The 24,207-nt window shown below is 36.4% G+C and overlaps 2 long non-coding RNA genes across 11 annotated transcripts in view; one reads left to right on the forward strand and one right to left on the reverse strand.

Moving 5' to 3' along the window:
• Positions 1 to 24,207, forward strand: part of LOC130013095 (uncharacterized) — a 139,168-nt gene that overhangs the window by 26,558 nt on the left and 88,403 nt on the right. For 6 of the 10 annotated variants that reach the window (XR_008788441.1, XR_008788437.1, XR_008788439.1 and 3 more), the window contains exon 1: positions 8,501 to 8,779. The exons of 1 other annotated variant lie outside the window; for it this stretch is intronic. This is a non-coding gene — a long non-coding RNA (uncharacterized LOC130013095). Of the gene's footprint in view, positions 1 to 8,500; positions 8,780 to 11,309; positions 11,330 to 24,207 lie in introns of those variants that run through there. 3 more of the 10 variants (XR_008788440.1, XR_008788442.1, XR_008788444.1) reach the window with 2 other exon arrangements.
• LOC130013097 (uncharacterized) lies at positions 10,698 to 23,907 on the reverse strand. The gene is made up of 3 exons (XR_008788447.1): positions 23,831 to 23,907; positions 11,153 to 11,306; positions 10,698 to 10,819 (listed from the first exon to the last, which is right to left on the reverse strand). It is a non-coding gene; the product is annotated as an uncharacterized LOC130013097 (long non-coding RNA).

The raw sequence follows: 24,207 nt of genomic DNA on the forward strand, positions 1-24,207 counted from the left end.
TGTTCGAATATATCACCGTTACATCGTAATGTTGATTGAGTTCGAATTTTGTGAAAATCGGACGAAAAATGCCAGACAAAATGGCCGCCCGTCCACGCAAATAGTGTAAATATCTGGTATATCATGTTTGTGGAGCCTCTAGCGGTCATAATTTTGATTCGATTTTGATGAAACTTGAAATACATGTTTATAACCCAAAGATCTTAGTGGCTTTGATATTTGCGCATATCGGATCGTAACTACCTGAATTATATCCCCCTATTGTGCGAAAAATCGTGTTTTTAACTTATGGTCCCTCTAGATATCACAATTATTATCTGATTTACAAAAACGTTCGAATATATCACCGTTACACCGTAATGTTGGTTGAGTTCGAATTTCGTGAAAATCGGATCAAAAATGTCGGACAAAATGGCCGCCCCTTGTACGTAAATAGTGAAACATCTGGTATATCAAGTTTGTGGAACCTCTAGAGGTCACAATTTTGATCCGCCGATTTTGCTGAAACTTGAAATGCATGTTTATAACCCACAGATCTTGGTTCCTCTTGATATTTGCGCATATCGGATCGTAACTTCCTGAATTATGGCCCTTGATTATACAAAGTTTAGAGGTCACAATTTTTATCCGATTTAAAAAAACAACGTGTCAATATATCACCGTTACACACTAAGATCTTGGTTGATAATCGCGCATATCCGAAAATAACTTCCTGGATTTTGGCCCCTGATTCTCTTGAGGTCACAATTTTTTTGTTCCGGTTTTAAAAAAAACGTTTAAATATCTCACCATTCCACCATTTTGAAGATTGACTTCGATTTTCGCGAAAATTGAAATGAAACTGTCCAACAAAATGGCCGCTCTTTGTACTCAAATTGTGTAAAAGTACGTAATACGAAGGTTGTGGACCCTTTAGAGGTCACCAGTTTTATCCAATTTTGATGAAACTTAAGACATATCTTTATATCCCAAAGATCTCAGTCTCTTATGATATTTGCACATTTCAGACCATAACTTTCTGGATTATTGCCCCTGATTGTACAAAAAAATCGCGTTTGTTTTTAGCTTTTTCTATATCCATCTCCTGCAAATTGTGGGCGTATCCTGCCTCGCAGCCGCTGGTTGCGTTTATTTTCAAAATATCGGACATTATTTTGACTGCTTCCGGTTTGCGTATCGTCCCAGAAAGACTAAGGGTCTCAGGAACGCAGACAGGAAGAGTGTTATACGATAGCCCATTCATCCCGCTATCCAGCGATACATAAGTTGATTTGATCCGGTGACATCTGACGGAGAAATCGCGTTTTTCTCAAAAATACCCAATTTTTTTAGAAGTTTTTTTTCGAAATAGCGGATATTTTTTCGACTTCTTTCGGTTTACAGATCATTGTCCGGATACTTTTAACACGTGGTCTCAATACTTAACTTCCTGTATCAGAAGTTTCAAAACCATGCACTGAGCAGCTTTTAAAAAAAGTAGAAGAGCATTTTCAGTAATTTACCGATTTCTCGACTTTTTTTTCAAAGATTGAGGCCCTTTTTGGATCATTTATATTACTTTAATGGTTTTGCATTTGGATGCACACCCTAGAATTTGTATCATTTGGATAAAATATAATAGACCATTAATCGGGCTACCCAACGACACTTTAGTTGTTTTAATCCGATGATATCTAACGTAGAAATCACGTTTTTTGCAAAAACACCATTTGTTTTTTACTTTTTTATAAGTTTTTTCAAAATCTCGGATATTTTTTGGACTACTTCGGGTTTTTGAATCATTGTCGGGATAGTTTTAACAAGTTAGTGGTTTGGGTACCTCACTTCCTGCACCAGAAGTGTCAGAAGCATCCATTTAGTAGTTTTGAAATAAAATATTTTAACAATTTTTCAACTTTTTTTCAAAGATTGAGGCACTTTTTGGACCACTTATCTTATTTCAATGCTTTTGCATTTGGATGCACACCCTAGACCTCCGATAGGACTCTGAGTAAAATTAGTTTAAGAAAAATTATAGGTGTAGTTTTCGAGATAAAGGCGTCCCAAAAGGCTCCAAATCGGAAAATACTAGATTTTCGGCGTAGCATAATCTATTTCCTAATCATCAAATTCGTATCATTTGGATGTCATATGATAGTCCACCAATGGGACTATCCAACAACACTTTAGTTCTTTTGATTTGGCAACATCTGACGAATAAATTACGTTTTTCGCAAGAGCATCAATTTAAAAAAAAAATGTTTTATTTTTTGGACTACTTCCGGTATCCGGATCAATGTCGGGACAGTTTTAACAATCGGTTTTGGCACTTGAATGGTAGCAGGGCTGTATGAGATAAATATTACCCTAATCGTGGGTTGATATGGGAAATAACCCAAGGCCGGAGGCCGTGGGTTATTTCACATATCCACCGAGAGTATTATAGGGTTATATTTGTCTTACACACCGACATCAATGTTAAATCCGTCCTAATTGATTTCTGTCATTGAGTCAACTGGCTGGGTTTCGATTCCCCGGTTGTACGTGACAAACAGTAGGGTCGCCTGTCAAACTTCGTGGGTTTTCTCCAGGTCCTCCCACGACTAAAGACCCCTACGCGCAAGCGAATTATTGAAATAAAATTAAACCATTTTAGTCCCGAAATGACCTAGTCTGTGTCGAGTGGACGTTAAACCCCATTTATCTCTCTCCTAATTGATTTCACATATAAGACAATGGTTTAGCTCATATCGCCCCTGCGACTGATATGACAAAATTAAGAAAACAAGTCGTAAGTTGCGTGTGCATTACATTTTTTAACCACGTGTTCACAGACTGGCATTCATTTTGTGCAATGTTGTCAAACGATTCGGACGACGAACTGATCCGCGCAAGTCAATTTATAGAAAATATGGTTGATTCTGACAAAAAATTATTCAAAGCTGCTAGTCCAAGTTCAGAATTTATGCAGCAAATATTTAACAAGGATTTAATGTACAATGTACTCGGATATTTCAGATTGTGAGATACTAATAATAAATGCTTTTCAATTTCGGATGATAAGACGTCAGTGAATGTGCCAGGAATGCCGTGCCAATGAATACCTTACGCAGAAATCAGTGGGCTGTAAACTTTTTTAACAGTTCGTCAGTGTGGCGGAATAATAAACACGGTAGTGAGCGAAAAATCCTGTGTGCGCTGGAGTATATAAGATATTATTTTTTGGATGTCTAGATTCCTCTTGAAAGTAAGCAAAATAGAATGATGAATATTACCACCGAATTCCGTATTCAGTTATGGGCACAGTTTGACATTTACGAATTGCAAATAAAACTGATGTTGAGTGGATATACCACAGAGTAAAAATACACAGAGTGGCGACTGCTTCATTTGCATAAAAAGTAGGTCGCGCACTGCATCTTAGGGTTTGTCTGTAATGTCACTAAACACGGCTGCTAAAGAAAACGTTTCGCAGTTGAACAGAAGAAAATGTAAACACCCGAGTGGTGGATATGGTACCCAGAGTAGGTCCTATGCCGGGTGTTTTAATTTTAGGGACTATTGAGGGATTAAAAACATTCAGCATTCCTGAAGAAAAAGAGCTCAGTCTACGTCGCGTCGTCTGCTACCAGTACGAGTACGATGTCGATACGAGTCATCGTCGAGTGCTAGGCCTAGTGCTATAAATATATAATAAATACTGAGCCATAATAACATAGATCTAATAGATTATAAGAACAGCAATATATACATCTATCATCAAAAATTTTATTTTGTAAGAGTACATATTTGGTGAAAGATGTTTTCATATTTGATTGGTTAGGCTTAATTGGCATTATATTGCATATTATTATGATATATTCCAATGTAGAGTACTGGGTACTGTAGGCGTAGGCCTAGAAGAAGTAGATCTCTAGCCTATACGTCTTTATCTTATGATAATCAAATCAAATCAATGTGCTATTAATGTCTGTAGTTGCACATGTTCTTTTTACATTCCGGGGTTCTATATTTTTTGTAAAAACAAATAAAATCTACAAACACAATAATAGGCCTACAGTCTACCGAATAAAATAAATTTAGATTCATATGTTGTCATTAAAAGCAATTGAAAAAGAATCATGTGCGAGGGAACTAACTATATTTTCTGAAAAATCTGTTGTATTCTGGCAAAAGGATAATGGACAAGCCTGATTTTTTCTAAGATTGTGTATCGCAAAATGTGATTCTATGTAGGCCTACAATTACTTGTGGTAAACAATTTTTAAAGTGTTAAGTTTATGGTATGTTATATTTATATACCTTTCCAAATTTCATAACAAAAATATTATTTTGCTCAATTTTCAGTTGAAATAAGCTTTTAATAAAACAGTAAGCCTAATACTGTTATGCAGTTATGCTATTCAAAATCACATTTCCCCTTTTACGGGTAGGCCTTAATCCGACCAATAAAATATTTACTGAAGCACTATCAGTAATTTTAAACCATTCAGTAATTCAAAATAATTTTAATTTACTCTGTGATTATCTATATAGTATCAGTATGCTGTATGGCTAACTTCAGTTTGTATGGCAGATAATTCCATAATAGTACACAGTATAAATTAAATTTTCTATTTCTAAATAATCAGTTGACAAAAAAAATCACAAAAATAAAGTAACTCTGAACACAGATCAGGCCTAATGGCATGGATATCTAGAGCAAACTTCAGATTTATAATAATTTAATATATTCTTGTGCAGTAGTGTAAAATGGACAATTTCATTAGGGGGCCTATAAAGGCCGTCAAAACATTACATGATACCCAGAGCAATATGCAAAATATTCATTCTCAAGTTGTTTTTGGAATACTTGTTTGTAAAAAGAGAAACCAATCAACTCAAATAATGTTTATTGAAAAATGTTATAGGCCTATTTAAATAGAATTTTAATATCTTTAATTATTTTATTTTTTTAAAAATGAAAGCCTACATTAATTAATAGAACAAAAATCATAAAAGCACACGGTAAGTCAACGTTGGAGCCAAAGGTATTTTATCTTGGAAAACAACCAATGGCTCAAATCTGTTTATTGGAAAACGTTATATGCCTATTTGAAATTCAATTTTAATATTCTTAAATTATTATTTTATATTTTAATGAAAGCTTACTTTATTAACATAACATAAATAAAAGAAGCACACAGTAATAAGCTCTAGAAGGCAAAGGAATTTTTCTTTGGGAGAAAAATTAAATCATGTTGATGAAGAGTAAAATAGGCCTTATCAGAAAAAGGGCGTGGCACTTTGACATTTTTAAATGGCGCATTTTAAGGTGTATGGAAATTACATTTCAAATCTAGGAATGGAAACAACAAGTATTTGGTGGAATGGTTTCAAAGTTAATAAAACCTAGCTTTAAAATCGACAATAATTTACGGCCTTAAATAGACCAATTCGTAAACCGTCACAAATGCCGTCTCTCGTCTCAGTCTCACTTCTTTCATTCCGGGCCGTACCACGCTTTATGCATGTTTTAAAAATATGAATCATGTTTTATAAATTCCCGAAACACACACACAACTAACATATTTATATTATGATTGTATGTGATAATTCTCAGTAGTTTTGTTACCGAAAATACTATAAAACTACAAAATTAAAGAGATTTAGTTCATCGATATAGATATCGTAACGTCGTTGAGCGAACTGTCAGTGTGTGTTTATTACAGACAATTCCCAAGATGCATTGCGCGTCGCAGTGTTTCTATTGGCCGTAATGCGAGTCGCCACTGTGTATTTTTACTCTGTGGATATACTACACAACACAGCATTTGAGAGTTTTAGTTCTTGATGGTCAGATGAAGAAACCAAGTAACATGGGCCTAGTAAAGTTTACCAACATTGTACAAAAGAGTGAATAAAATGTCCCTAGGTTCGATATCAGATATCACCCTCTGATGGCGTCACAACAGGTTGATACGTTTCATAACATGCATGGGAGATCAAAGGAAATAACATCCCAAGGCGTGTAAAATGATATATTACATTAGTTGATCGGATGAAATTGCCCTGAGAAATCCTGTTTTCAAAAGTCTCAAAAATGTCAAAATTTCGGAAATTAAATTTCAATAACTCAATACATATTAAACATCGTTAGAATTGTAATTAGGTCAGCTATTTAAATATATAAACCTTTTTGGAAAATATGTAAAAATAAAAAAAAAATAGACCATTTTCCAAAATTTAATGATTTTTCGACTTTTTTCGATTTTCAGTCCCTTTTTTGTACCATTTCAGTTATTTCAAAATATTACTGGATGTCTTCCTGTACAAGACCATCTAAAGGACTCTCCATAGAGAAAAGTTTAAGATATATCGCTTGATTAGTTTCCGAGATAAAGGGGTCCAAAAACGCTCAAATGCCATATTTTTCGCCCTAATCATCGGTACCTACTGTATTTGAAATCATATGGTAGTTCATTTATCAGGCCGCTCAACAATACTTTAGTTTTTTCAATCCGATAATATCCGATGAAGATATCGCGTTTTTCCCAAAAAGTATCAATTTTTTGCATTTTTTCACAAATTCGGACATTATTTCGACTATTTCCGGTTTACGGATCATTTTCCGATAGCTTTATCCCTCGGTTTGACCATATGACATCATGTTCCAGAAGTTTCAGAAATATCGGTGTAGAAAATTGGAAAATATTCGAAAAAAGGGCGATAACTCTGAATGAAACTTCCGTTCTAGACAGAACTTTGGAAATTGATTTTCAGAGTAGCAGTCACATAGTTTTCCATTAGAAAACGAAACCATTGATCGATATCTCTGACAGCCTTCGAGATATAAGCGGCAAGGATAAAGAATAATAATAATAATTTTAGTAATCACAATAGGCTTTCAGACGAAAGCCTAATAATTTTAGTAATCACAATAGGCTTGAGACGAAATTTTAATTTTGATGATGGAATGCACAAATTGTTTTGATGCTGGCATCTCAAAGTACAAGTTGGTTTGTATACAGTTAGCACATACGAGGGTGCTGTACCCAGCCTAACGCGCATAAATCGGAATCGGAAGCCAATGTAAGGATTCCAAGACAGGGGTAATGTGTGATGACTTGTTTGTTCTTGATATGATACTGGCAGCTGTATTCTGTACTTTTTGGAGTTTGGAGTTTTGATGGAAAGGGGTACAGGGTTTCTTAACAAAATATCTTGAACAATTAATGAGATATTCTCCGGAAACAAAGTCGAACCGTCTGTCGATAGGAAATTAAATGTGTCCCTAACATCACCTACAATAAAACACTAACAAATACTACTTACAACAAGGCACAGTAAATTGGGAGCATAAATAATCCATTCATATTGACCAAAACTCTTCGCCCAACAACTGAAATAGACAAAGAACATTATAAATTAGTACAGACTCAATGCTGTGAAATATGTGCCAATGTCCACGAATGTTTGCTAATTTTTTTAACAAAGAATCATGACTGATAATAGAGCGGGAACCCAGGGGATTAACCGAGCTGAAAAGTGTACCAATTTTCTCCTATATGGTATAGAGAGAGAGAGAGAGAGAGAGAGAGAGAGAGAGAAATGGGGTTTAACGTCCACTCGACACAAACTAGGTCATTTCGGGACTAACATGGTTTAATTTTATTTACATAATTCGCTGGCGCGTAGGGGTCTTTAGCAGTGGAAGGAAACCGGAGGACCCGGACAGGCGACCCTACTCCTTGTCACGTACAACCGGGGATTCGAAACCACGCCAGTCGACTCAATGACACACTTTATGATACAGCGCGCGCACGCTAACCATTCAGCCATCCCCCCTCCTATATGGTATCAATGTATGTATATCTGGTATCATCAGAATGTAAGTCTGCCGGGTTTCTGGTGGTGGGTGTGGTATTCCACGCCCAAAATGCCATGCCCCCAACTAGTCTAGATTAGCTCAAAAGTGTACCACATGAAAATCGCACAGCAATGTACCATACATCTTCAGGTATTACTAAAACACTCTGACAAACATTTCTAGCGGTGGGGTACCCCCTGATAGAGCTATGTAATTGCCAGACATTTGTAGTGATGGAGTATCCATATTGATACCATATAGGAGAAAATTGGTCAAGCATCCCCTGTCTTTGTTAAGAAATGATGCAATATAAAACATGGTGGGATATTTTGTATAAGTAGACATCATACACAAATTAGTAATAACAAGTAGGAACGTCGCGCTGTAATTGTATTTCATTGAATACTATCGACAAAAATAAAATCGGTGTCTATTTTAGCCTTGGAGAATCTTTGTGTCTGGCTATTTGGTAATTTGACATGAATGAAAAATGTTCATGTCAAAGGCGATTCCTGCCTTGAAGATACCGTTGAGGTCGATTTAAAAAAAATCGCTGTCATTTCTCGATTATCAGAGCATTTGTACAATTTTGACTTAAAATCTTCACTGTCTTTGAACTATATTTTTGAACAGTTACGTGATTTCAGTGTTATCACACATCTAAACAAGTGTATGGACGAAGAAGAGTTTATATACTTTAGTGCAGAGATTTCTTGAAATACAATGTGAGGTTGAATTTATGCTGTTTCTCTCGTAGCCACCTGAGAGCGAAACGACCAAAAACTTCAAAATGATCCGTTTTCAATTTCTGGAAGAAAGTTATTGTTGTTAAAGTTGTCGAGCTTGGAGGATATACACCGCCACTTGTCTACGTACCTTTCATTAGCCGAAGAAGCTCTCAGGCTACTATAAATAACAGAATAAAGCAGCGGTATTCCTGAAAAATAAAATGTAAGTGTATATCTTTTTATCACGATGCAAAAACCCTGACAACAAAATATGTGGACAACCTTCTGTGTAATCCTTAGGGCCGAAGTGGCGACACTACTGAGACGCAATGACCAACGTTTTAATCTTGCAATTCTGACTGTAATAACATCAAATCACGACGATGACACTCCATAATGATGATTTTACGATCGGATAAAGGCACGACAGATCGGTTCTCTCAAACACAAACAGATAACTACCGAAAGCATGGAAATACGCCCACACAGCAGCTATGTTTAGAAAAAACGATAGCCGTAGACAGCAGCTTATTCGAAAGGAAAGCTTGGATGTTGATATGGTTATGCCTTCAAGAAATCGCTTTCAATTCACAAGCTTTTTTGGACGCGTTATATATCTCTTGAACAGAAAGCCATAGAATGCTGAAAATCAACAGAAACGAACATCCTCCAATGAATCCAATGCTTCACATCAAATTTGACAAAAATCCGTTAAAAACTGTAGACCTCTTTCGCGTTAACACCGTTTACGGAACGCTGAATATCGATAGGGTTCTTCTCATAACCCCAAAGCTTCGCACCCAATTTGACTAAAAAAATCTGTAGCCTTTATCGGGGTCACAAAGATTATGGAAAAGGGGACGGGTTCATTTTGTCTCGCCGACACCTCCAGTTAATTCAATGGCACATTTCCACAGTCTCTCAGTATCATATTGTAGTCTGGAAATTTTCCTGTTTAATACCACTGTCCTTTTCAAGGGATTTCACTGTTTATTACGACACAAGTTCACTTTAGCTTGCAGAGGTTTGAGTGTAAATATATGTTGGGCGTATTCTTCACCCTCCCGGACAGATTGCAATCTGCGCTGCCGTGTTGCGCAGAGTCCACTCTGTCCGCACAGATTGGACCCTGCGCGCGCCGATTGTAATCTGCGCGTATCAAATTGGTGCGCAGATTGTCAACTTTGTGCTGATTACTACTCGATGTTTTTAAAGATGAAAGTAGTGTGACAGATACCTCAGTAGGATCCGTCCTCTATCGACTTTGTACTGTAATCATTTTTCAAATAATTTTCAAAATCACTGCATAATTACCGTGTGTGCTAAGAATAAGATTTAAATTTGAGTCCACTAATACGTCAACTAATCACGTGACTAAATGTCCAAAAATATTTGCTGTAATTACCGTAAATTTCAGTGTTATTGTTGTATAGTTGAAATAAATACATTTTTAACACAAACAGTTGACAGATTTTTAAATATTTTATCAAAGTGCATTGTACCTGTTTCTAAATTCTCGCTACTGCTTCTTCCTTTAAGGTGAGAGAGAGAGAGAAATGGAGTTTAACATCCACTCGACACAAACTAGGTCATTTCGGGACTAACATATGGTTTGATTTTATTTCATTAATTCGCTTGCGCGTAGGGGTCTTTAGCAGTGGGAGGAAACCGGAGGACCCGGAGAAAACCCACGAGGCTGGACAGGCGACCCTACTCAATGACGGGCCTTGCGATACAGCACGCACGTGCTAACCATTCGGCCACCCACCTCCCCCTCCTTTAAGGTAATCAACTGTGCGATCATACATTTTTTTCCGTATCGCCTTGCTCGTACTTGTACCAGTAAACTGACGGCCACAAAATTCATTAAAACGAATAAAACCATGGTGAATACCGAGTAGGATTAGGCGGATTATCATCGCGGTAATCCATTAAATCCCCTCGACAGATTTAACTCCGCGCGCACAGATTAGTCAACGGAAATAAGACATAGATTCGCGCATGCGCGGGGGTAATCTATCCGCGAGGTGAAATCTGCGCTCAATATATACATTATAATACTGTATTTGGTAAACAATCAGTTACAAAGAGGAGTGGAAAAAAGATACTCACCCCAACCAGTTAGATACAAGGGTAGCAGTGATTTTGGAGGTTTAAAAGCATTACTGATTAAGCGATGCAAATAAAAGCCCTCACAGAACATCCAGACGTAATTCGTGGATTTACAATAAATCCGGAAAAAGGACAAAGCCTTACATCCAGTCTACAAAATACAAATACAATTAAATATCCATCGAAACAATAAACCACTAATGACGCAGAAAAGTAGGACGTTAAACCACATTTCATTTCATTTCAATAAACCACTATGTATAATTAGCTTCTCAGTTTTAGAATTTCTTGTTGCTACTATCGAAAGTACTTTAAACAGGTGACGATTGGCTGTACTTTTACCCATTTTAGTCTTCAGTTTCTACTGATTTTTTTTTCACTAAGGAAATGAGGCTAAATTAATTATACGAATAATAGCTGTTTCGGATTCCATAAACATAGGGTTTTTTTTGTAAATAGTTAAATTAAGAAAAAAATTAGTTACCCCATTTTGATACAAAACACTCTCAGACGTACTGTCATTGGTCAGTCGATCATACGTCACGACTACATCCCATAATATAGCTGTGATGTCACTTAGGATGAAGGAGAGGAAAAATGATATATGTAGACGTATACGATGTTGTTTACGCAACGGTCTGAAAAGATACAAAACTAATAGGTAAATGTCACGTTTACTTGATTCGGCCATACTCCAGACGTTCATCGAGGGCTGTTATTTTTATAATGCCCTTAACCCCAAGTTAAAAAGGTCATAAAACATTATGTAGTCTTAATAATTATGTTCATAATTCATAATAATATACCCGCCCTCTGAGAATAATGAGAGACATTGTACTGTTTCTAGAACGGCTGTGAACACTTCTTATTTTGTTGTGATGAGTCAGGTTGGCTAAGTGAGTTGGGTACTGGCTCACAAACCAGGAGCACATGGGTTCAACAAGAAAGTTCCTCGGCATTTCCCGCTTGTCAGGGATGCAAGGAAAAAGGACATAGTCGATCAGATCGGATGAAAAATGATCCATCCGTGGATTCGTTGGCATGCACGTAAAAGAGCCCTTGGTAAGCAATCCAAATTGTGGTTATGGGTAAGACACGCGTACACACAAATTTGTTAAAGTGTGTACCTATCTCTCGCTTCAAAAAAAGGCCCCCTATCTCTACCATCCAAAATTTGTCTAAAAAACCGCTGAAAATTCTGTTTTATTAATTGAAGTTGCTGGCATATAGGGAAGATGTGCAAGTAAAGGCATTCTCTCAAAGCATGGATAGCGTCATTGCGTGAAATCATCGTCAAGCCATCACGTAACTAAACGGAGAATAGAATAAATTACCAGAACTGACAAAACAGTAGTTAGTTTATTTAGTTTTATGTCATAACATGGCTATGTTTCAACACATACAAAACAGTTATTAATGATTTTACTCAACCTTGACTTAAAAAACGACTGAATTAATCACCTAACTTCCGAAACTGAATCACTTTTTTTTATCCAAATTCCCACGTTATCATATCTCAGAGAAAACACATAAATATCCATACTAGAAAAAGAAATTTAATGGGAATTTTATTACATTGTAATAAATTAATTCAAATTTGCCGAACTAAAACACAAGCAGATTTTCTCTCAAACTGCCCTGATGAAAGGCGTATTTGTAAATCATATTATGAAACAATGTCTTTAAAATGGATCGTTGGTAAAGTTTTGATAAAGGTGCCAGAGAAATCGCCCGTGGACAAATATTTAGGCCTATTAGATTTGGACAAAAATCAATCCTATCGAAATTCAAATTTTAAGTGATAGGGAAAGTGTATCTAAAGAAATTAAATGTTCCTGGCATAAAAAATAGATGTGTAGATAAAATGTTGGTTTCTGACAAATTTCATGGGGATACCACTTAAGGCAATACTTATATACTCAGCCAAATTAAAAACTTGACACTGATGAATTTCAACAAATTTTTTTTCTGGTAAGTCAAATAAATTTTAAAGTGTTTCTAACGATAGTAAGTAGTAAGAAGCCTTTAATTTCATAAAATTGTAAAGTCACGTGGATCACGTGACTTTTGAGCATATAAAGATGAAAAACCTGAAAAACACGTGCAAACACAAACTCGTGAGGTCAATCGATGCAAGTTTGCTTAAACTGAACACGCACACGTAACTTGAACTGGAAAAACAAATTAAAATTGTTATTTTCATCTTTGTTAGAAAATGCCGCGCCTTTCAAATGTAGAACGTCTCCGTGCTATAGGTAGGCTCTACGCTGGTCAGTCTGTGGTCACTGTTGCAAGAGCCTTTAATTGTTCACGCCAGACAATAATTAATCTTAGAATGAGAGTGCTTCAAACTGGAACTATTGCCGACCGCCCAAGGATGGAGCGCCACGTGTGACGTCACTCCAGGAAGATCAAGCAACACGATTACGTCATCTTAGAAACAGATTTGTCACTGCAACCTCCACAAATAGAGAGATGTTTGGTGGAAGGGTAACTGCACAAACTGTTCGAAATCGCTTGCAGGCTGCTGGTCTTCGAGCTCCGAGGCCCTATAATGGACCAATATTGACACCTCTTCATCGCCGTAACCGACTTGTGTGGGCCACAAGACACATAAGATTTACTCAAAGAGAGTGGAATTCGGTTGTCTTTAGTGACGAATCTCAATTCACTTTGAGATTTGCCGATGGCAGGGTCCGAGTGTACCGCCGACGAGGTGAACGTTACGCTCAAGTATGCGTCAGAGAAGTTGACCGATTTGGTGGCGGCAGCGTCATGGTTTGGGGTTCTTTTTGTGCACATGGACGTTCTCCTCTTGTTGTTGTCCAAGGGAACTTAAATGCTGTCCAGTACAGGGATCAGATTTTGCAACCTGTTCTTCTTCCGTTTATGCAGAAACATGGGCCTGGACTAACGTTTCAACAAGACAATGCTCGACCCCATACAGCAATTGCTACCCAGAATTTTTTAAGAAATGCCGGTGTCCAAGTCCTGGATTGGCCATCGCTTAGCCCCGACCTTAATCCTATTGAACACATCTGGGACGAACTGGGTCGACGTGTTCGTCAGCAAGTGAATCCACCACTGACGTTGCAGGACCTTCAACATGCTCTTGCTGAGCAGTGGCGACGTCTTCCTCGGGTAGTGTTTACTAATGTTCTGAGATCCATGAGAAGACGTTGTGTGGCAGTACGAGACGCTAGAGGAGGCCACAACCGTTACTAAACACTATTCCGATTGTTCTCCAAGTCTGTGAATTTCATTTTGGGGGGTACTGTGACATCACGAACGTTATCAATGTCAAGGACTTTCGGCGAGACATATTCTTGCTTTCTGTTGATGTCAAGGTCGTCTGTGCACAACATAACACTAAAATAGTTGTAGGGTGGCCCACCATAAATAAATATCTCCAAATATCTCGACAATTACGCCACAATATTTATATATATGCCAAGCCTCAAATCAGTTTCACACAATTATAGTCACTAAATAAACGATCATGTTGTACTTAATAAGCTATGACCATTAATCATCTATAAATAATAGACTGAAAACTGGTTCCAAGTGTCGTCCATAACATCCAGACACTTTTGAGTAAAAGATAGGTTACGTGCCCTTGTCTATCGACCATTCTACGTCTGATTGACAGGTCGGGATAATCAAGACTACTTTTTTACGAAACATAACAGAAAGCTAGAACAAGAAATTGAATTTAGAAATAAGCACTTTAGACAACTCAACAATTGTTTTAAGAAACTTGTAAAAGTAAAATGAAACTACTGCTAGTATCATGTTCTTGTCTAACCTGAGTGTTTCAGAAATATTATTTGTACTAAACCAAAAGATGCGGCTCTTAACGGTACAGTTAATGATAAAGCAATTTAAAAAATAAAACAAATGTAATTTCTAAAGCTGCTGTAATAACCAAGAAGCTAAATTTTACAGCTATTCAAAATCGTCAACAATAGATTTTTTACGGCTGTAATAGTTGATATATTTGTAGAGAATTGCACGTGCCATGGCTATTTATCGACCCAAAAAGAGTGCGGGGTAGTCAGAAATCAGTTCGAGACACGCAACTGACGCGTTTAGATTTAGCCGTGTCGAAACCAACTTTCTGTAGAGTGCACGAGTCACCCTACTAATAGTTGCCTTAAACCAAATATTAAAAATCTAGTCCCAAAAATCCCGAGTGTCAAGTTTTTAATTTGGCTGAGTATATTAACAATTTAATCAGGTTTAATACTGATAAGCGGTGAAAGAATGTCGTTATTACTACACGTTTCTGTTTAAAGACCTGTGTATAATCCACTTTTAATTTACGAAAATGTTTGGTAATTTAATTTCAAAGAAAGTTGGTCTTTTAACATGTATTTGTCATCTCTTATACTCACATAATTATTAGGCTGTCACCATTTGATGGTGAAAGATTATTTGTCATCTCTTTTTCTCACATAATTTTAGGCTTTCACCATTTGATGGTGAAAGATTATTGTTATTACTAAGATTATTATTAATGAAAGTGAAAGCTTATTGCTTTTGTTAAAATTGTTATAAAGCTTTCATATTTCATTGTTTTCGTTAAAGTTATTATCAAGCTTTCATATTTCACATGAAAGCTTATTGTTTCTGTTAAATTTAAATTTATGAAGCTTTGGTATGAAAGCTTATTCTTTTTGTTAAAAGTATTATTATTACTTTTGGTTTTTTTTTGTGTGTTTTCCTGCCAAGCTTATATCTCAGAATCTAACTGTAGGATCTGAAAGCTTATTGTTTTTGTTAAAATTATTATTATTATTTTTGTTTTTTGTGTGTTTTCTCTGTCAAGCTTATATCTCAGAATCTAACTGTAGGTCCTTTCTGAAATTTTGACCCCCTCCCCACCAAGAATGGGTAGTGGCTTTGGAATGAATATATTTTGAAATCGTTTTACGAATTCGAAATCACCGAATTTTACGAACGAAAAAAATGACCTACATAGCTGTAACTTTGTGACTTTTTGACCTATTTTACTATTTTTTATACGCCCATATTTTCATGTGGATTGTCGTCGCCCCTGTCCGTCCGGACGTCCGTCCACAATTTGTTTGTGGACACTCTACAGGTCACAATTCTTATCCGATTTTGACGAAACTTGAAATATAGGTTTATCTCCAAAAGATCTCGGATGCTTTCGATATTGGCATGTATCGGATCGAAACTTCATGGATTATGGCCCCTGTTTGTACGAAAAATCACGTTTTTAGCTTGTGGACCCAATAGAGGTCACAATTTTTATCCGATTTTGTTGAGACTTGAAATGTACGTTTATAACCCACAGATCTCGGTTCCTTTCGATATTCGCGCATATCGGACGGTAACTTCCTGGATTATGGCCCCTGATTGTACGAAAAAATCGCGTTTTTAGCTTGTGAACCCTATAGAGGTCAAATTTTTTATCCGATTTAAAAAAACCGTATTATTATATCACCGTTACACCCTAAAGACGGCTGAGTTTGAATTTCGTGAAAATTGGCCCAAAATTGACAGACAAAATGGCCGCCGTTCGTTCTCAAATAGCGTAAAATATGGTATATCAAGGTTGTGGACCCTATAGAGGTCACAATTTTAATCCGATTTTGTTGAAACTTGAAATGTAAGTTTATAACCCAAATATCTGGGTTCCTGTCGATATTCGCGCATATCGGACCGTAACTTCCTGAATTACGGCCGCTGATATTGTACAAAAATCGCGTTTTTAGCTTGTGGACTTTATAGAGGTCATAATTGTTATCCGATTTAAAAAACCGTATTATCATATCACCGTTACACCCTAAGGACGGCAGAGTTCGAATTTCGTGTAAATCGGCCCAAAACTGACAGACAAAATCGCCGCCCTTCGTTCTCAAATAGCCTAAAAATATGGTATATCAAGGTTGTGGACCCTATAGAGGTCACAATTTTTATTTGTAAGTTTATAACACAAAGATCTCGGTTCCTTTCGATATTTGCGCATATCGAATTGTAATTTCCTGAATTATGGCCCTTGATTGTATGAAAAATCACTTTTTTTTAGCTTGTTCTCTATCCATCTCTCGAAAATGTGGGCGTATCCTGCCTGGCAGCCGCTGGTTCTTTCTTTGCGTACCTTAAAACATTTACTTCAAATCTGCTATTTCCGATTTTCAAATTTCCAAAATTACGTCACTGACATTTCACCCCGGAAGTAAAAACCAACTTGACAACTTCTTTAATATTAGCACGATTTTCAAGAAATTTGGACAGTACGTAGATCTGACTGATTCAACTTGGACGATGTCATTGGAAATTTTCTGACTTATCTCCCCGTTGAGAAATTAGGGATCAGAATTTTCAAAAAATCGAAACAATTTTTTTTCTATACTAGCTAAGAAAAAACTGATGCGTTCACAAGATATGGAGCTTTGTCGATCGAAACGGAAGTACCACCATCCAGACACGTGAAAAATCCCTAGGCTTTTACGATATTTTACTTACAGACTTGGGAGTTACATTTTCTGAATTCTTGCCTAAAAACCTTTCAGAGCAGAATTTTTATTTCGGGCAGATTGCATTGAATCTTTTTTCTGTACTAGCTAAGAAAGTACTGATGTGTACACAAAATATGAAATCTGTCGATTGAACTGGAAGTGCCACCATCTTGAAACGTGAAAAATCCCTATGACTTACAGACATGGGAGTTACATTTTCAGAATACTTTAAGGAATGCCTAAAGATCTATCGGATCAGAATTTTGATTTCGGGCAACTGATGGCCACCATTTTGAACTGAATGTGAAAAACAGTGAAAAATCAACTTTAACGCACGAGAAAATATACACAATAGGCCGTAGTTTGGAGAATTCGTCTCCGATTTCCGAAATAAATACATTTCTGGATAACCGGGATCAGGGTCAAATTTTTAGTATTTGGAAATTTCAAAATTTCTAATTTCGCTTTGGACCTTTTTACGTACCGACAAAGTTGTTTACAATTTTTCGATATTTTCCTGCTATTTTTTAGTTCTTTTCAGCCTTTTTCATTTCATTTTCTAACATATCTCCCCTTGGAGAAATTAAGTATCAAAACTTAATTGCCTTCAAAATGGGGGGCTTGGATGGCTGAATGGTAAGCGTGCGCGCGCTGTATCATAAAGTCTGTCATTGAGTCGACTGGCGTTGTTTCGAATCCCCGGTTGTACGTGGCAAGGAGTAGGGTCGCCTGTCCAACCTCGTGGGTTTTCTCCGGGTCCTCCGGTTTCCTCCCACTGCTAAAGACCCCTACGCGCAAGCAAATTATGTAAATAAAATTAAACCATATGTTAGTCCCGAAATGACCTAGTTTGTGTCGAGTGGACGTTAAACCCCATTTCTCTCTCTCTCTCTCTCTCTCTCTCGCCTTCAAAATGTGTTTTTGTACTAGTTAAGAAATTATGATGCCTACACAAAGTATGGAGTTTGTCAATCGAACTGGAAGTGGCACAATCGTGAAACGTGATAAATCCCTTAGGCTTTTCGATATTTTACTTACAGACATGGGAGTTACATTTTCTGAATCCTTCAAGGAATGTCTAAAAAACGTTCAGAGCAGAATGTTGATTTGGTTCAACTGATGGTCACCATTTTGAACTGAATGTGAAAAACAGTGAAAAATCAACTTTAACGCACGAGAAAATATACACCATAGGCCGTAGTTTGGAGAATTCGTCTCCGATTTCCGAAATAAATATACATTTCTGGATAACCGGGATCAGGGTCAAATTTTTAGTATTTGGAAATTTCAAAATTTCTAATTTCGCTTTGGACCTTTTACGTACCGACAAAGTTGTTTACAATTTTTCGATATTTTCCTGCTATTTTTGAGTTTTTTTCCGCCTTTTTCATTTCATTTTCTGATCCGTCCAAACGGCTTGATCCATTTTCCTGAAACTTCTGGAACGGGAAATCAACCCGATTACAGCAATACAAGTCTCAGTTATTTCCCTTTAATTTACAGATTATTGTTTCACCCGGCTAAAATGTTTCTCGGTATAGTTAGGCTTAAAACCTCACGAGTTTTTGACCGATTTTAATGATTATTTTTTCTTGTTGAGATTCTTTATATAACCCATGACATGTGACAGGAAGTGACCGTGTATATGAAAGCTGTCATATCTGCCTGACAGATCTAGTTATTATTTTTCTTTTCCTGCAAATCTTATATCTCACAATCTAACCATAGGATCTTTCTGAAACTTTGATCTACCTCCCCCGCCCACCCAAGAATGGGTGCTGGCTTTGGAATGAATATATTTTTAAAACGTTTTACGAATCCGAAATCACCGAATTTTACGAACAAAAAAAGCTTACATGCATAGTCGTAACTTTGTGTGTGTTTTTTGACCTATTTTAGAAATTCTTTTTTCTTTGAGTACCTAGAAAAAGACCATTTTATCCTGCAATTTCCGATTTTCGAAAATTCATCGCTGCGATTTCGTCCCGGAAGTGTTGAATTTTTTGGTATTTGCAAATTTCACAATTTCGAATTTTGCCTTTGAAGTTTTTCGTGCCGACAAAGTTGTTTACTAGTGAAAACTTCGCATTAACGGCTTGGGAATATTTGGAATAGGCCGTCGTTTCGCGAATTCGTATCCTATTTCCGAAATTAATACATTTCTGGTTAGCCCCCTTCCAAGAATGGGTAGTGGCTTTCGAATAAATATATTTTCAAAACGTTTTACGAATCCGAAATCACCGAATTTTTACTGACAAAAACAGTTGACCTACATAGCTGTAACTTTGAGACTATTTTATTGACCTATTTTACTTAGGAGATAAACACCGACTGTTTAGAATTTAGAGGACAGTTATTTGCCATTTGCCTTGAAATTTTTGTTTCTGTACTAGATAAGAACTTACTGATGCGTACACAAAACATGAAGCTTGTCGATCTATCCAGAAGTGCTACCATCTTGAAACGTGAAAATTCCTAAGGCTTTCACGATATTATACTTACAGACATGGGAGTTACATTTTCTGAATCCTTGAAAAAACGTTCAGGACAGAAGTTTGATTTCGGTCAACTGATAGTCGTCATTTTGAATTGAATATGTAAAATAGTGAAAAATCCACATTACGGGCTTGAAAATAAACACAATAGGCCGTAATTTGTCTCTTATTTCCGAAATAACCTATATAACCTGGCTCTGGGTCGAATATGTGGTATTTGGAAATTTCAAAATTCCGAATTTCCACTTTGAAGTTTTTCGTGCCGAAAAAGTTGTTTACTGAACAATTGTTTTTCTTAATTTTCAAAAATTTACAAATTTGATCTAAATATTCGAATAACTGAGGTCAATCCGATTCCAAAAATATAAGTTTCATTCAAAGTTATCTCACTTTATTGTTCAATATTTTCCCGACATTAATTTCTTTAGTTCTTTCGGCCATTTTCATTTCATTTTCTGATCCTTCCTTTTTTAAAAGGCTTGATCGATTTTTCTGAAATATCTGGAACCGATTCCATCAAAAAAAATCTCAGTTATCTCCCTTTATTTTTTCAGGTTATTTTTCGACCGGTTTCTCGCTATATTTTACCGTTTAACTTAGCGAGTTTTTGACGGATTTTAATAATTATTTTTTCTTTTTGAGACTCTTTATATAACCCATGACATGTGACCGGAAGTGACCATGAATATGAAAACTTTCATATCTGCCTGGCAGATCTAGTTAATATTATTTTGTGTGTGTGTGTGTGTGTTTTTAATCTTCACACCGGAAATAATAACACAATTACCTCCCAGTTACCTCCTTTGTTTTCTATTCTCCATCATGGAATAGCTATCTTCAAACGTTTGAATTTGAAGTTGAAAATGATATTTTTGCCAATTTCTCAACTAGCAATAGTGAATTATAGGATTAATAGGATTATTCTTTAACAAGGTAGGACTGTTTATAGATACCATCTATTTTAGGGCTTTATTTTAATACATTTTAAAAATATAACTTAAAAATATGAAATTGTAATTTTAAAGACGGCCTAAATTAACCCCAAGCGTATCTGTTGCGTCAAAATATGAAGAGAGCATTAATAGAAACACCTAAACGGGTTGGACTATTTCTCCACCTCACAACATCTACTGATTCTTTAAAAACAATTGTACGAAATGTCGACTTTGTGATATAGCGTTTGGTGATCAAACCCCCACATTCGATTAAAAAATACATTATTTACTTTTAATTGTTACAACTGAGAAATTAAAATTCCAGCCATGATACACTTTACCGTAACTATAAAATCGAAAATACATTTGTTAATTGTCTAACATTAAAATCACATTAATAAAAATCGCACCTAACACATGTTAATAATTGAAAATTGTAAGAAATTTCAAATAAAATACACTATAAGAAGAAAATTCTTAACCTTTAACGAGCCCAAACAGTTTCATAATCGCTTTCAATTAGACAGAAACATAGACCTCGGGGTTGTGCAAAAGCAAATGTGAGACAAATCGGTCAATCCACTTTTGGTAGTTTGCAAAGTACTTGCAGCACGTAACTACACATACATTTCGACTGTGTTAAGATCTAGTAACGACTGTTAAGCCGATTCCCCTCGAACAGCTGCGATCTCGGAAGATTCTTGTACGGTCAGTTACCAACACATTACGATCGAATACGACCTAGCAGGACGTAAGCATGTGATCAGCAATACTGCAAGAAGCCACACATATTGACACTTTACTCAATGTAAAAGGAAAAGGAGTACAACTCATTGCTGTATATTGCCATGCAACTAATAATAAATCACCACTTTTCTTTGATGAAATTAGTGAATGAATCAACAACATCTAATGCCGCGGTCACATCTTATGGTCACACTCGTAGTTGACCGTAGTAGACCTTAGTTAAACGTATTAACCGTAGTTAGACGTAAAATAACGTAGTTATAAACGTAGTTTGAACGTCAAGAAATCCATGATTTGACAGTGATCAAATCAAAAATGTTCAACATGTTCAAAATATATCTACGGTGATCTTGGATGCCAAGACCCTACTGTAACCGTAGTTTAAAGGTATTTGACACTAGGTCACCCTAGTTCACCGTAATTGAACCTACTTGACCTTAGTGTTTACGTCGTTGGCCGTAGCAGCATGACACCATGCTTAACACTACGATCAAGTATGGTCAACTACTAGGTAAGGTTTTCGTTGTTCACCCGAGTCACTCGAGTCGACACCAGACCGTTCGCGTTTTGAATCAGTCGCATCACGTGAATAACCCGTTTACTCCCCGTTGAGCGGGGAGTAAAAGGGTTTGTCACGTGACAAAATGGCGTCCTATACGCAAAAAAGCCTGTCTCTCGATAACATATTGACGTCGTAGCTGTTTTGAGGTCATGTGACTACTCGGACCGTTCGGGATGTTTCACCCGGGTAAACTCGGCAATGGAGTCGACTCGAGTGACGCGAGTAAACGACGAAAACCTTACCTAGGGTTAGATTAAAGGAGCTAAATCGCTACTATTTGGGACCTAGAAATTGACACAAATGGGTCGCAACGCATATAATAATGTAATATGAATGTATATAAACTGATTTACATTCAATCGTTCCCGTGAACTACGGTCAACTACGTGCGTAACCGTAAGGTTTGACCACGGCTTAAATGTCAACGCCTTATCGTCGAAGAATTCAACTTTCATTTCGAAAATTCGAATGATTTTGCAGCTAAACGTTTAAAAGACCCGCTACAGGTAAGCTCACCACATCAACATGTAACAGTATCAACTCATACTTATGGCCACATTCTTGATTTGGTCATTACTAACAACTTAATATCAGATCATTTTTACATAGATATCCCGAGACCACCATTCGTAAAGAAAAATATAATATAGAGAAAAATTAAAACCTTGTGTATTGATGGCTTGAAGTCGTTCAATGAAAATTTAACAATATCCGTCAACAAGACTGTGTTAATGATAAAGCTAGATCCTATTCTTAAAATACTGACTTGCTGAAGTAGTACCTGTCATTACTGACATTATCAATTCATCTATTAAAACATCTGCTGTTCCTGATATTTTTTAAAGTCGCTCAAGTATTTGCAGCTATTAAAAGATCAAACTTAACTCCCGATTTATAAAAGAATTATTGCCCAATGTCAAATCTTAGTTTCGTTTCTAAGATTCGCGAGAAATGCGTAGCAGCTTAGTTAATTTCATATGTTGAAGAATACAGCCCTCTAAAGTACATGCAGACGTTTTCATAGCACCGAAGCTGCATTGGTGCGAGTTCAGAATGATATTTTACTCTTTTTTGATACAAAGGAGTGCGTTTTCTTGTTTTGACTCTTGTGGTAGAGGTATCCTGTTCAACAGACTGAATTCAGATTTTGGCATTTCTGACTCAGCCCTCGAACTGACAAGATCATATATTAAACAATATATTATTATTGGAAACGAAAAATATAAAAATACCCAACTGAATAACGGAGTTTCACGTGGATCAGTATTAGGTCCGATTCTTTTCAGCCTCTACATATCACCTCTTGACACAATATATTATTGTAAAGAAATGTTGTTTGTCATTCCATGTATAAGCGGATGACTCCCAGTTATACTGCTCATTTAAACCCGTATCAAATGGGGATTTTAACTACACTAAAGCTAATCTTGAAAATTGTATCGCAGGTATTCTAAAATTGAACGACGGAAAAGCCGAATATCTTATTATTGACTCAAAAACTCAGTTACCCAAAGTTAATGACAACAATTGAATTTCAGTGGGATCCCATGTCAATAACCTTTGTAAAAGTTGTTATTATCATATACGCAATATTGGCAAAATCAGAAAGTTCATCTCTCGAGATGCAACTAGATCTTTATTCAGTTCATTTATAATTTCAGAACTATGGGTGCATGTATCGTCAACAGTGGGGGGAAAGTAGGATAACACATCAGGTTAACCAAACTACCCTAATCCGTGTTACGTACAGGACTGAGTTCTATAATATGCACACGCGTTATAGACTATAAATTGTAAATATGTTTTTCCGCAGAATTGTGAATCATTTGGCGCGATGTCTTTTACAATAATAAACGCCACCAGGGTGATCATATCAGCCCTGGGTTAGGGCAATTAGCCAGAACCCATTAATGCCAAGCGTAAAGATAGTGTTACCTGTAAATCAGAAAGATGGCGATTGCCGGAAGCAGAAGAAGAATACTGGCAATATTACAGCCGAGACTTAAATAAATCGACTGGATGAGGCCCTGTAAAAATATAAAACAATATTATTATTAATGCGATAATTGATGGACTGAAGAAACAATGTAGTCCAACCCCAAGAGAGTATAAAATTAGTATAAAATTTACATCTAATTACTTGTAATTACTATCTCAATTTATTTATCTTTTTACTTGTCTTGTCGCTATTTACCTCATTTCATGATAATAAATAGTAGTGTTTTTCTTCAACGGTCTGACATTGGGATTTCTTGTTACACACAGCCGATCACGACTCACACTAGGATATGGTGTTTCACAGTCTCAAATAT

This window comes from Patella vulgata, chromosome 1 (assembly GCF_932274485.2).
Source record: "Patella vulgata chromosome 1, xgPatVulg1.2, whole genome shotgun sequence".
NCBI lineage: Eukaryota > Metazoa > Mollusca > Gastropoda > Patellidae > Patella > Patella vulgata.